Consider the following 14,686-nt stretch of genomic DNA (forward strand, 5'->3'; position numbering starts at 1 on the left):
GATAATATAAATATGGCATAAATGGGATAATGAAATATGCGCCGCAACGACAAAAACGCAGATGCAGAAGCACGTGCCGCACTCCGTGGCATCAATGGTCCGCCGGTGTCCAGTGTCCAGTGTCCGGCGGAGAGAACAATGCAGCGGACAAAGGCCGGAAACGGAAACGTCGCATTGCCGACACACAAAAGGCGCAAAGCAGCGCAACAAATGAGCTACCCCACCCCGCCGCTCACCACCAATCATCATCTCTCTGTGATGACTGATAGCTCCACTGCCATCCACCACCCACCACCCACACCCCTCCATCCACTTCATTTTCCCAATGATTCCACAGATATATATATATATATATATATATGTATGTATATATGTACATACTTATATACATTTATATATCTATCAATGCAAAAGGAGTATATGGATGTGGCATGGATGCAATGGTGGTAATTCAATTTGCCCCATGATGCAGATGCAGATACAATCGTAGAGGGGCAGGGGCTGCTCCCAACGAAAGTCACGTAAAAAGGCCTTTGAATGCAAATGAAATGCATCCAAAGTAGCATCCGAGTAATTGAATATGCAGCTCCACATCTCCACATCTCTGTGCCCCACATAGTGACGTCATCGTGTCATTAAAGTGCACATCTGGAATGGACTTACCATTGGAAGGCAATCCTGAATTTTAGAGATACATTTGCCATCGTTATAATTACAGAATGCAGTCTGAAGAGATCTGGTCAGGCTTCCAGCTGATACGAGGGGAATGCAAACTTCACTTTGGATAGGTTTCAAATGCTCCATTTAGATGGCAGGAGATCAGTTTGCATTTCGTGTCGCATCGCTACATTTCCATCGTTGCACAAGTCCTTCCATCTTTCCTCTCCCGAATCGAGTCCCTGAAACAATTCAAAGTAGTCGCAAATTCAAATATAACCATGGAAAAATGGATGGCAGGTACTTGCCTTCCGCCGTGTCACGCTTCCATCGCTGCCATCGCTAGCTCCTCTCATCATCGGGTATCCAGGAGGATGCCGCCTCGAACGAACGCTCCACGCTATGGGTTTATTGCATGCAATTAAGTTCAATAAAGTGATGCAACGCATCCGCCGAGCAAACGAACGGAGGAGAGGATTTGTAGGCATCCCTCCCTTGCTGTCGATGATGTTGTTGCTGTTGTTGTTGTTGTTGCGTAATTAACGAAAGTGCGCTTGCGGCTGCGGGAGGTGGCACAGCACAGAGCAAGGATTCACAGGGAGACAGAGGAGCATCACGGGCGGCAGAAAGCAGCAGGAGTCGCCTCCTGGCTGCTGGCTCATTTACACGATCCACAGATGCATAATGAGCGGCATATGCCGTCGCGGCCCATGCGGTTTTTATCGCCACGCGGACACACATGCCGCACAGATACACAGATGCATATAATGGAGGCTGAGCCGATGGACGCTGAATGCCTAAATTTAATTAAAGTCAGGAGCAAGCGCGTCCTTCGCCGTTCGTGGGCCGTGCGTCCTGTGTCCATTTCGTCCTAATTCGATTAACAATCAACGAAAACTCTGCAAACAAATAAACTTCAAGTGGTGCCACCTGGAGGTGGGGCAGCAAGTAATGGCATAATTAAATTGACACACAGATACTCCCACACTTCGGACACACACACTCACATCTATAAAGGGATACACAGGGATACAGCCGCAGTTGTGGGTTGGCGGGTGGATATATTCTCTCGAGGAGCAGCCGTTTAGTGCTCAAACCGCAAGCAGCTGCCGTGGGCGTGGACGTGGCATGGGCCTGAGAGACCAGTGGTCGCCACAGCAGTGGGGCAACATCTTTCGACACTTTGTGGCTGCTGCTGATGCTGCTGCTGCTGTTGTTGGGCCGACTAAAAAAGATTCCAAATTTGTTGCCAATTTCGCGTGTAAAACTTCCATGTAAACATGCAAATTTACACGACCTCCACACACACAGCCACACGTGGTACAGGAAGGGGCAGCAACACATATCCAGATCCAGGGCCAAGGGTCAACAGGTTATCTGGAATATATGACAATTTTAAAGGGATATTATTTCTGATAGGCTTTGAAATTCGATAGAGAGAATTCGTTTAGATCTTTTGCTTCTTGATTTCGTGCGTATTTATTCCCCAATTACGAGACTTCTTTTCCCGTTGAAGGCCTTTCCTTTCAGCCCAGTCCCCCTTTTTTGACCGACTTTGAACAGAAGTTCAGATTCTGGCCCAAAGGTACAGACGAGGCTTGATTATAAAGCCCCATTCATGCCATTGTTCCCTCCATCGTCCCCACCGAAATGGCAGGCTAATTTGGTTTGCATTCGGAAAATGGGAAATGCTTTGGGCAACGTTTTCCCTCCCCCTACCCTTCCCTTTTCCGCTCTTCTGATGGCTGAGTGAATGGCGTCTTTCATCCACCACTGGAACATGGAAACACAGCTCCATTCCGTTCCCATTCCCATTGCTGGCACTGCATTCAGAGTCTGAGAATTGGATTAGAGTTAGGTCCGTGGGTCCCGTAATAAGCATAACGTTAATTGAGTATGGTAATTCACTTAACTGTGGATCTCAGAACCCCCCGCGAAGGGGGAAGGAGGTGCGTTGAGGCGCTCGGCCTTAATTTTGCTGCATTTTCAGGGGCCGCTGCCTGTTTATCGCCTGCTGTTAATCTTAAACGATTTTGTTTTTGGATCCCATGATGGTGGAGCGGAAGGCAGGGTAAGGCAGGGTAAGTGGCGATGGGGCAGTGTCCAGCGGGAAATCTGTGGAACAGATTCATCATGTTTGCCTACAACTCGGCGTCCAAGGATGCAGGAGATGCCATGGGGTGCGGCAGTAGACAAACACAAACGGGCAAAAGAACGCTGTGAAAGAGAGAGACTCTGCGCCTTCAGCTGCAGTACCAAGGATGGCGCTGGTTGGGACTCCTCCGCCAGCAGCAGGACATTTTTAATTAAATTGCATTTCCGCTTGGGAAATTTTTTATGAAGCTACAAAAAAGCAGCAGCGCAACGACTTGGATCCAGGAGGAGGACGGACCCAGGATCCAGTACGCAGAGCGCAGGAGCTGCAGAGAAAGCGCATTTTACTTTTGCCTGCTTTCGCGTTGTGTTGCTTTTGTACTTATTTTTATGCCGCTGCTTCATCATACCCGTGGCCACGCCTCCATCCCACCTCCACCTCCACCCCCATCCCACTCATCCATAGGACACGCAATCACAGTAGTTTTGCGCCTGCGGTGGAGCCCCGGACTGGGGCTTCAGAGTCGGATACGGATACGGAGATGGAGATGCGAGACGGGGCATAGAAGCTGCTGCTGCCACTGCTACTGCTGCTGGCTCTCGCATGTAATTCAATTTTTTCTCGCTGCCTCCGCCCCATACTCACCCCTCTGACTGCACCTTCTCTTTGGCCAACGAACGGCAATCCAACAAAGAAGCATTTATTTTGCGCTCGGCTTTGTATGCGCTTTTCTTTGTTGCACACAAAACTCAATATCCCCAGCTTGATGTCCTTTGTAATGCATCCGCTTTCGGCAGCCAGCCCCCACCCACGTTCCGCCGCTGACTGACTGACGGACAAACGGATGGACGGATGGACGGATGGACGGACGGACTGCCAACTGAGTGTAAATCTGCCTGGAGCAGCGCCAGTTGACATACCAACCGGAGCCGGAATCAGAGTCCTGGAGCAAGAGCAGCAGCAGAAGAGCAGCAGGAGTAGGAGCAGGAGCGGGAGCAGAGTCAGGAGAGTAGCAGTAGGAACTGCCTTTAACATCAAACTTAATGACTTTGGCCAAAAGCTAAATTGCACAAAGTGTTCCACTATCCACTATCCGCGCTCCTCGGCTCCACCACTCCGCCATTCCTCGTGCCATTCCGGGTACTGCAATCAACGAGGAAGCGGCTTTTAGGGCCATTAGCCACTAGTTTCGGCACATGTTACGGCTCTGGGTCCCGAGTTCCGGGTTCCGGGTTCCATGTGTGTCCGTGTTTTTCTGTGTGTTTTTTTTTACATCCACAGATGGAGGTACGCGCCGGTCGGGGCGGGGCAACAATTTGACCCACATTAAAATCAAATTACAAGGCAAAAATGTTGCAGGAATTTCAATTACAATAGTTCTGATGCACATTTGGCAAAGGATCGTGAATTTCGTAGTCCCAGTCGGTTGCAGAGCTCAAGGCGCGGGGGCTCCAAACAAAACAGTATTATTTATGGACCGAAACAATCGCCGCTAATTAGAAATTCTTCCGAGCGAACGCAATTCCTATTTTCCTTTATTCGAAATTCCAACTGCAAGGTGTCTTAATATAAGGTGTGGCATTCCTCCTCTCCACATACACGTACATATATACCTCTCTCTTTCTCCGACCTAGCTACCACAAAATATATATACAAAAAACAAGCATATTAATATATATATATGATTACATACCAACGCACTTCACCTTATTTATATGTATCTTGATCGTGTGCTAATATCAATGTATCGATGTATCGATCCCTGTCGTATCGATGTATCTGTTTAATGTATCAGCACTGATCCCGCCGGCTGAGCATCACTATTAAAAAGGGCGCAAAAAAGCAAATACAAGTGCGAATGTTTCGTTTTAGTTTTTGTTGAATAAAAAAGAGTTCCGTGCCGATCGGTTTAAACGAAGAGAATGTGAAAGAACAAGTGTTAAGTGATTGTGATTGATGAGAGTTGAAATTCTATGCCCAATCAAGGCCTCAATCAAGGAGTCGGCCGCAAAGCCGCCGTCGACAAATGACCGATGGCACCTGCGGGGCACCCTCCTCCCACGCACGCACAACGCACCCCCCATGGCAAGCAAGCAAAGAAGGTGAGTGGAAAGGCAAAAACAAAACAGAAAAAAAAACAGAAACAGAAAAGAGATAAACAGACAGCATCTTATAAATAAAAGAGGACAGAAAAAGAGAGAGAGAGAGAGAGAGAGAGCACATCAACAAGGAGAAGCTAATCTGACAGCAAAACAAATAACTGTGATTTTTATATGAAGAGAGAATGGAATGGAGAGGGGGAAGGTGCTGGCTAGCGAGTGAAGGAGCGAAGGAGAAAGACTAATGATGATGGGAAATAAAATGAAACAAAATAACGGCGGAATCGGGTTAGTAAGTCAGGACAAGTCAGGTCATGTCGAGTCGTGTCGAGTGGAAGTCGTTCTGGATGGAGGGATGGATGGAAGGGTGGGTTATCGGAAAGGGGGCGGGTGACGACACGCTCTAATCAAAATGTGTTTATTAATTAAACAAAATAACGAAATCAGGAATCGGGGTAGCGGAAGGGGGACACAGAAGGGAGAGTGAAAGAGAAAGAGAGAAACGCCAATTAAGTTTTTCGGCCTGTTAACAATGCTTACCCTTCGGTTAACCCCACAGTGCCACACAGTGCAGGACATGCAACTAGGTTGGCTGCCCACCCCACCCCACCGCGTTGCTGTAGCAGTAATTTGTGTGTGTACACAAACCCCGTCGAGTGGCAAAACGCAACAACACATGCGAGCGAGGGGCAAGGAGTGGCAGAGGAGGAGGAGGAGGCGCAACCACTTCAGAAGCGCCCGTGCAGGTCGCCGATTTCTAATTTATGCACTTGCCCCGCCACCGGAATGGCTCCTCGTTCTTGTTATGTTGCAGCCTGTCGCTGCTGCTGCTGCTGCCCCTCTCGAGGCCAACAACAATTAGAAATTCTCGCATGTTGCATGCAAAACATGAGGGGAGGATGCAAGGGGCGCTGCTGCACGAGGAGGCGCTCGAGCGCAAGCTGACAGAAAAATTAAAACGGCAACAAATTTGTTGCATACTCCGCGGCAACGCGCCTCAAGTGGCACAGGTCGCTCGGTCCGTCCGTCCACCCGTCCGTCCGTCAACTCTGCCCCGTGACCCTCGAGACTACTGCGACTCGACTCTTGCGACTCTCGAGGCTCATGACTGCGGCAAATTAACACAATATCTTAGAGCCTTAGAGCCTTAGAGCCTTAGAGCTGGCTCCGAGGCGGGTTTGAGTGTGTGGCAGGCAGCAAGAGTGCGGCACACACTTGGGGCAGGCAGGGACTGGATTTTAATAAATTGTCGCTGCAAATTGGCCTCGAGGCCTGGTGACCCCGCTTTAGGGGTAGAGCCGAAATCAGCTTAAATTGCATTGTTTATCGCATTAGTGGAGCATTTTTCAGCTTACAGGCGGATAAGCGACTCCTCCTTTGATAATAACTTTATAGCGAGCGAATATCAGAACACCTATGCACATGTGTATGTATGTACATCTGGAGTATATATATGTATATATACAGTGATGGCACTGCGAGGGTTGCATGTTCAGTTTCTGGAAATTATTTCAATGATATTTCCATTTGATATTCTGACATTGAATCATGGAATCGGTGACTGCAACCGAATTTCTGACTTGCGAGTGCCGTAATTTTTACCGCACACAATGGCAATGGAATGGGAGAGGGGGCCAAACATTTCAGAGGTGCCGGTCATACCCCGTCCCCGTCACCGTCCGGAACTCTTCCACTATTTGCATATAACAAATAAACACACACACACATGTGTGTGTATGCCTCTCTTTCTCCCTCTCTTCGTTCCCACACCAGTACACAAATAAACTGATAAACTGATTGCAACCGCATCGCGGTGTGACAGGGGAGGAGTGTGTGAAGAGGGGCGGCTGTGAAAGGGTGCGGGGCAACGCGCATTCAACCGAAACCGAAACAGTAGCGAAATTTATAACCAAAAAGGGAATTACAAAATCGCGTATAAATTTATGTACGAGCGAAGTGTGCAGGGCGGAGAAAGGGGACCACACCACTCCCTTAACCCCTCTGGTACCGCAGTGCACTGTGCAGGCAGCCGCCGGAACAGAACAACAAAAGCAATAACGCAGCGCTGATAAAACAGATTTCGATATCAGCGACAAGCGACAAGGAGAAGGAGGGCAGAAGTGTAGTCAAGGAAGGGCAAGGGAAGGCAAGGGTACCCCGGCATTGATGCGATTCGATGCGATGCGATGTGGATGGAGAGTTGCGGATGCGGTGGGGTGTGGTGTGGTGGGGATGCTGAAATGGAGTGCCAATATGATGCGGGGATATCCTTTTGCATATAGTAGTATTCGCAATGTGTGTGTGTGTGTGGGTGATTTTATTCGGAGCAAGTTCGATTCTCCGATTACAAAAGAATATTATTTAGAAACTGTCCATCGGTATTGAATGAGAAATGCGACCGAAAATGGATGGCATGAGATGGGGATTCCAGATTAATTATAGTGCTGTCTGATAAATGTAAAATTAAAATTCTCAACAATCCTTAGAATGGGAGAGATCAATCGATCGCCTTATCTGGAACAAGTTCTCTTGAATTGGATCCGATCTGAACTGCCCGCAACCTTGTGGGAGGCTGCAGTTCTATGCAAAATTCTAGTCGCTCGTTTTCGGAAAATTCGCCCCTCGGGACACACGGGGATACTTGGAATACAAAGATACTTACGCCGCGTCGTTTCGCGTCGCGTCGCGTAGCCCACTCCTCCTGTCTGCCACATGCCCACATGGATGCCCATATAAAAATATCAATTTCACCGAAAATGCAAATTCAGAGAGAGAGAGAGAGAGAGAGCGAAAAGAAATGCTGCTTGAGAAAGAGAGAGGGTGGGAGGGGAGTCCTGTTTATGGCTGCTGCCTCGACGCGCAGCCAGCAGATTGTTTCCGCTGCTGTAGACTTTTTGGCATTCAGAAACATACTACAGAAAGGGGGAGAAAGAAAGAGAGGGGCAGAGAGGCAGCTCCAATGACTCGGAAGTAAGTGCGAGAGTGTCTATGCATCGCATCTCTCGCTCCCCACTCCCACTCTCTCTATCTCTCTCTCTCTCTTTCTCTCTCGTAGTGATTTTCACAGCTCAGTTCCTTCTGTGGCGCCTCCACCGGCCCAAGTGTTAATTTACGAAATTGCAAGAGAATTCATTGAGTTAAGAAGTTCTGGGTCTTCGCTCCGTCTGCCTCATGTCGCTTATTTATGCATGTAAATGTGTGTGTGTGTATGTGTGTGTCCATAACCCCCCCCCGCGTGCACACAACACGTTTATTTCTACCTCTAAATATTCTTTGGCCCAAAAGGCTTTGAACCTTTCCTCTCCACTAGTTTTATTTAGTGCAAAATTCTCTTTCGTTCACTCTCTTTATGGCTATTCCACACTCCCCTACTGCCTGCCCCACCCACTCATTCCACCTTGCCTCCACGCCCGCTGCATGTTTATAGTGTCTGCTGTTGCTGTTGCCCCTGCCGCTGCCGCTGCTGCTGCTGCTGCTATCAGAGCGCTTCGATCTTGGTAAATGGAAATTTACACGTTAACACTTTTGGCCGCTTGTAAGTGATTTGGTTTTAATTCGCTTGATGGCGTCTGTTGGCTTTCTCTCTGCCCCCACTGCCCCACTGCCTCGGCTGCTCTGCCCCACTCTGGCTCTGGGCTATTCCGAAACATTTGTGGCAGCAACATGCTACGGCCTTCGTCCCCTGAGACTCCTCTAGGGGCATGTGTGTTCCGTACCGTACCAAACCGTGTTGCAAATTCTCGTAGGCGTGCCACACACCGACGAGTCTTTAGTCTATGTTAATTTTTGCTTCTATTCTCATGTTCTCGTACTCTTTGTTTTCCTCTCTGCTTTCTCCGTTGTCCTCTCTCCGCTCTCCTCTCGCTTTTGCTGTTGTTTATGATGCAAAGGAATGGTAGATAAAAATGCCAGATTGAGGCATCTGCTTAGAAGTGTAGTCCACTTGCAACTGCAACACTGGATACCATATGTGCTGCTCCTGCTCCTGCTTCCTCCGGTGGCAACCTAATCCTTACGGCTGCCTCGAAGCCTCGTCGAAAAAAAAGGAACCCAAACATGGCCCACATTTGAAATTCACATTTGAGGCGCTCTTACGTACGAAATGCCTGTGGATGCCACGTGAAGGAGCTGCACTAATTTGCATATATGCCTGGAGTGGCCAGGATGGGATGGGGATGGAGTGGAGACTCCTTCTGCGGCCACGCCTTCTGCTATCCACAGTTGCGGTTATCCTGGCAGGCCATCAAAGGAGCTCTATGTACTGCCACCCCTAGAGTCATTTTCGCGCGCCCAAGTCCTGCTGCTCCCACATGCGCCCACCCCCACTCGAATGTCCTGTCGAATCCCTGCTCCAATTCCAATCGCAGTCGCTTATCTGACGGACGAAACGACACGGAGCGGGTCCTTCTACGGGTATTTGCTGTGTGCCCCGTGGGCCTTCGTTTGTTTGTTTGTTTTCACAGCATAAGGCGACAATCATGCGAATTTCATTGCCCCAAAGGGCATGCCACAGCCACACAGACACACAGCCACACAGCCCGACAGCCATCGACGGACCATTGAAGAGACATTTCAACGTTTAACTAAATCAAATCGATATCGAATTTAGTTGTCAACGCGGCACAGCACAGCACACAAGTTTTTGCTTCTTTTTCAGTATGTTTGGAAATTGGAAGCGAGAATCGGCAGGCTCTAAAGGAGGAGGAATGGAGGGTGAGGCTTTGGGTTTCAATTTGGCCTGAACTCGTGGCCTAAACCTCAAAGTTGGCAATGAAATGTGAAACACAGAGACAGAGACGAACCGAAAAGACACTGTAACCGAAACCGAAGGCAAAGGGAAAACTTCTCCGTGTGGCAGGCAGCAACGTAACGACTCCTCTCCTCTCCGCTTGGCAAAACTTCAACTTTCAACGTTTCTTGAGGGGGTTGCGTGTCCTTTCTGTCGTGTCCTTTCTCCGTTGCTCCGTCTGTCCGTCTGGTGCGTGTGACCGCATGACAAAAAGCCACAGGTTATGAGTTTTTCATTACATTCGAGGCATGCACCCTTCCATGCCCCAGCACCAGCTCCAGGCACAGCCCCAACCCCATCCCTTATTCCACATTACTTTTATGCGACTTTTGTTTCAGTTTTCGGTATTCTATTCCCTTGGCAGGCCACCAATTCGTAATTGCACGAATTAGTCGTGCAGTTTATGGAAAGTGTCTGATTTGATGAACTTCAGGGTTCAGGGTGCAGGGTATGTGGCATGCCACGGCGAGAGAAGATATGGGGAGATCTGACTCAAATTTCCTTGGAATTTAAGTGTTTTCGATCGATTGCCAGCTGCTGGTATGAAAATCCAGCTCTGCTCGCTTTTCCCCCCCGGGAGGAATCATAATTCTGTTTAGATTTTGCCGAACTGTTTCTATCGGTTGGGACGGGGACGGGACGGGGACTGGGGCTAGGGGCACTGCACTCCAAAATCCTGTGCCACAACTCATTTTCCATGCTATTGCCTCTGTTTGGATGCGCAATTAAAAGCGCTGCCGGAATTACCGTTAATGGCCGCAGTTGCAGTTGCACCAGCAGCAGCAGCGGCATCCGAGGCATCCATGATTGTTTTTTCGTTCCGGGTGCGCCCCGTCGCCGTTGCCGTCTCCGTCCGTTGTTTATCCATTGTTGCTGCTGTTGTTGTTGCTGTTGCTGCTGTTGTTGCTGTTGTTACTGTTTCGCTTCCTAGGACCCAAATGCCGATTTCTGGCGATTCGAGCGATTTCGTTGATTACATTGTGGATCTGCAGCAGCCTCGTGGCTCCTGCTTCCTGCCTATGCAGCTGGAGTACCACGGATGGGGCATGCATTGAAGGGGCATGCATCCTCGTGTGTGTGCGCGTGCCTAATGAACAAAATTCGACAGGGAGGCAGAAGCTGCAGCTGCAACAGCGGCAACGGCAACGGCAACAGCGGCTGCCATGTGCATGACCAGAAAATTGAACTTCGGCCAAAAACTGAGGAACGACAAATGACCGACGGGGTTGTGGGGAGAGGCCGCTGACCATTCACTGTGTGAGGCCTGTGTCCTGGCGGTTGTGTCCTGCGGATGAAGGGGTTCCTGTTCCTGCCCTGCGTCCTGTGTCCAGTGCGTGGCTTTGCGGCGCTGTCACTTCTAATGACCAAAAACGGCCCTACAACACGGCGAAAAAAGGTGGAGAAGAGGCGAGGAAGGCAAGGAAACGGATGGAGCGGCAAACGCCGTTAATTTTGTTTAGTTTTCTTTTTGTTTTCCGTTTTTTTTTTTCAGTTTGTTTTCCATGCAACACGCATCCCTTTGTCGAATGCAACCGCAGCAGTGGGGCATGGCCTCCACGTGGTACCCCAGTGGAATTTCAATATACCCGAAGCCTCTCCTCCATCGAAATTTGCGGGGAAACGGGGGGCATCGGAATGGAATCCGGAATCGGAATCGGAATCGCTGGCAATTGATGATAAGAGCAGAAGAGTTTGGGTTGATTGCTAATTCCAGACGGGAGCCGACTTAAAGCCAAACCTTAAAGTGGATGCAACACTTGGGGCAGGCGCCATGGACGAGGCGCTTGTGGGGCGGCCACTCAAGTCGATGGCCATCCAGCAACAGCAGCAGGTGCCGCACAACAGACCACAAAACACAGGCATCGAAGGCAAATGAAATCAAATCGAGAATGCAGAATGGAGCTCCATGGCTGCATGTTTCATGTTCCATGGCGGCTCCTCCTCCTCCTGCTCCTGCTCCTGCATTGGCAATTCATTTTTTATATAATTCGAGTGTTTGTGAATGCAAATGCTGCACTCCTCTCGAATGGGGCTGCCCCCAACCGCCCCAATCGATGCATTCTGGCTGTCAGGAGAGGCTGCTCGCCTCCGTTGGGGCATAGCCAACAACTAATAACACTTTGAGTGTGCGGCTTGGCTGCTGTTCCCCTGTTCCCCAGTTCCCCTGTCTGGTGTTTGCTGTCTGCTGGCTGGCATATTTGGAAAAATTGTAAGCACCTTCGGATAACTAATGATGTGGGCCATGTAAATGGGAGATTGCAGATGCAGTTGCAGATGGAAATGATGTCGAATATAGCGATGAATGGAATGTTCGATGAGGGAGGAAAAGTTGAAGAAAGTTTCGGAACTGTGGGGCTTCGGACAGCTATTGATACGCTACTCGAAATTCAGAGACAGCTCGTTAAATGTCCTTTGCAAAGGCACAGAGATGCAGGGAGAGAAAGGTGGGAGAGAGAGGGGGCTAGAAAGAGCCGTGGCAAATCCACAAAGTTTCCCCGTAATTGTGTTTGAAATGTTGGGAACAATTAACTGTGGACGCAGCTCCATTTTCCATCTGCAATCCACTCTGCCGCAATTCATCGCAGACGCAATGTGCAACTGCAACTGCGTTGAAATCACAGCCGTGCCACAAACACAAAACTTTTCCACCTGCCCTGCACCAGAGGAGAGATCAGGGAGAGGCGACGAGTGGACGCTAAGCCGCGACCGCTGCAACAATTACAGCACCAAATGCCGCAGCATCTGCAGCGCTGACCAGCCACTGGGTTTTGGGGGCATGGACTTCTAACAACGCGAAGATGCCGCAGAAGGCAAGGCATGCGGCATGAGGCATGCAACCTCCAAACTTGAGCAACCGGAAACACGTGAATTAGCGCAAATCGCAATGCGGCAGCGAGAATTGAGAAGCAGTCAACTGCAGCGACGCGTCGCCAAGCCATCTGTGGCTTAAACTTGTCCAAAACTACGTTCGGGGATGTGCCCCATGCCCCGTGCCCCGTGCCACCTCCGCGCAGAGGCAGTGGCTGGGTCTAGAACTAGGATGCGGATTTGGTGGCAAGCAGCAGCTGCGTAAAGCTCATTAAAGGATGCCAACACGAAGCCACTCGCTGGAGTTTCTTTTGCTCCTCGAGAGGTTTTCATATTTCAAGCAAAACCCACACCCCTCCCCCCATACCCCGCCAGAAGTATGCGCCAACACGGAGCAGACGTCTCTTGAGCCCCTGCCGCATGCCCCTGCTTCCTGCCACTTGCTTTCTTTCAGCTTTCTGCTAAACTCCGAGGAGTCTCTGGAAAGTTTTTCGGCTTCAGTTCAGGAGACGCATAACTCTTGCGCTGTCCCATCCGGCGCGGCGGAGCATACGCACTGCTTAGCGGTAGCTACTAGCTGCTAGGTGGGCTGTGGGCTGTGGGCTGTGGGATGTGGCAGGGTGTTGTTGCACGTTGATCTGGTTGTAGGGTTGTACGGTTGGATGTATGGGGCAAGCCACGGAGTCGCATGTAAAACATTCGGCCAAGTGATACGCACCATAAACTCCACAATTTATAGCGGAAGTGCAAAATACGAAAATAGTTTTGTGCACCGCCCCGACAAAAGGCGGCAAAAAGTTGCAACAAGATGGTGGGTGGGGTTGGTGTGGGGTTGGGTTGGGGTTGGGTTTTGGCACTTGAGCCAGCTTTTTCCCTACCTCTCCTCTCGATTCCCATTTGATAAATGCGGTTAATTTCAACAGCTATTCGGGTGGCAATTATGCAAATGATGGCCGCTGCGGCAGGGGCTTCCGAGGGTTAAGCCTTGAGTAAACAAGTCATGAAAATCAATTTAATGTCCACCACAAAAATGTTACTACAAAAAAAAACACTAAATATTTGCAACTGCAACGGGAAATCAATTTTCAAATAAAAAATAAATATATAAAATTATTTTATGAATTATTTGGAATACTCTTATTATATTTTTGTTATTTAAAAAATTGGGAGGAGTTCTGACATTTTTTTTGGGTTGCATTAGGAGAGATTTTTGGTTGGACGCGGAAAAGGCTGCGCTTGTTTTTTGTTACATTATTGTCTCGATTTTCGTATATTTTTAGGGTGGATTATGGGTATATCTTTGAATTTTCGATCATGAATATTTACTTAGAATACTTACTGAGTTCTTGGACAGTTGGAAGATCTCCATACCGATAGAGCATTCCGCTTGTGGATGAATCAGAATTTTATTTGTTTTCAATTGAATTTTCATGGAAACTGTGGCTAAGCGCCCGCTGATGGGTAATTGCATTTCCATAACAAGAGAACTTATGCCCCTAAACAAGGGAAAGGGGAAAGAGGGTCGGTCGGACCTGTTCTCGGCTCCAGTTGTCGGCTCTTGGGTTTTATGTATTTACTCAATTTATTTATGGCTGAATTTCTATAATAAATGTTTAATTTATTTAAATATGATTAAAAAAGCGTAGTCGTGGTGTAAATCAAAACGTTTTTGCACATTTATTATTCGAAACGAAACGAAACAGAGCGAAGCGAAGCGGAAGGGTGGGATGGGGATGGGAGGGATATCCCCTTGCTGTGGGATATACATAAAGTATTAAGTGCGAATATGTATAGGAAATCGGGTGAGAATTTATGTGCGGTCAGATTACTGCATTGGGAGTGCCGCCAACCCCCGACCGCCGACCGTCGACGTCAGGCCACCCAACCAAAGGGTTGAGGCGCCGTAATTCATGCTCTGGGGATGCGCGGCTCGGAATGGTGCTCATCTCTTGAAAACTACGCAAACAACTTGAAAATTCATTTGCTTTTGGTTCAGCCTCGGCTTCGGCTTCTGCTTGTCAGCCAGCGGCACTCCAAAAAGTATGCTACACAAATGCGCAGTGACAGGACATGGAAATGCGTGAGGCATGGGAAAGGGTAAGGGGATCAGGAGGCAGCCACAGCAGCAGCAGTTGCAGCAGCAGCAGCAGAAGTAGCGTTGCGGTTTGCTGCATATCGTTGTGGTTGAGTGCATCAAACATCAATCAATTCAATGGTACTTGAAACACACACGCACAC

General features: G+C 49.0%; 1 long non-coding RNA gene across 1 annotated transcript; it reads right to left on the reverse strand.

The window, feature by feature from the left end:
• Nucleotides 1–970: 970 nt before the first annotated feature.
• On the reverse strand, nucleotides 971–14,085 carry LOC111079520. The gene is made up of 3 exons (XR_002608353.2): nucleotides 13,788–14,085; nucleotides 1,665–2,034; nucleotides 971–1,587 (listed from the first exon to the last, which is right to left on the reverse strand). It is a non-coding gene; the product is annotated as an uncharacterized LOC111079520 (long non-coding RNA).
• Between the last annotated feature and the right edge of the window lie 601 nt (nucleotides 14,086–14,686).

This window comes from Drosophila obscura, unplaced genomic scaffold, assembly GCF_018151105.1.
Source record: "Drosophila obscura isolate BZ-5 IFL unplaced genomic scaffold, ASM1815110v1 contig_36, whole genome shotgun sequence".
NCBI lineage: Eukaryota > Metazoa > Arthropoda > Insecta > Diptera > Drosophilidae > Drosophila > Drosophila obscura.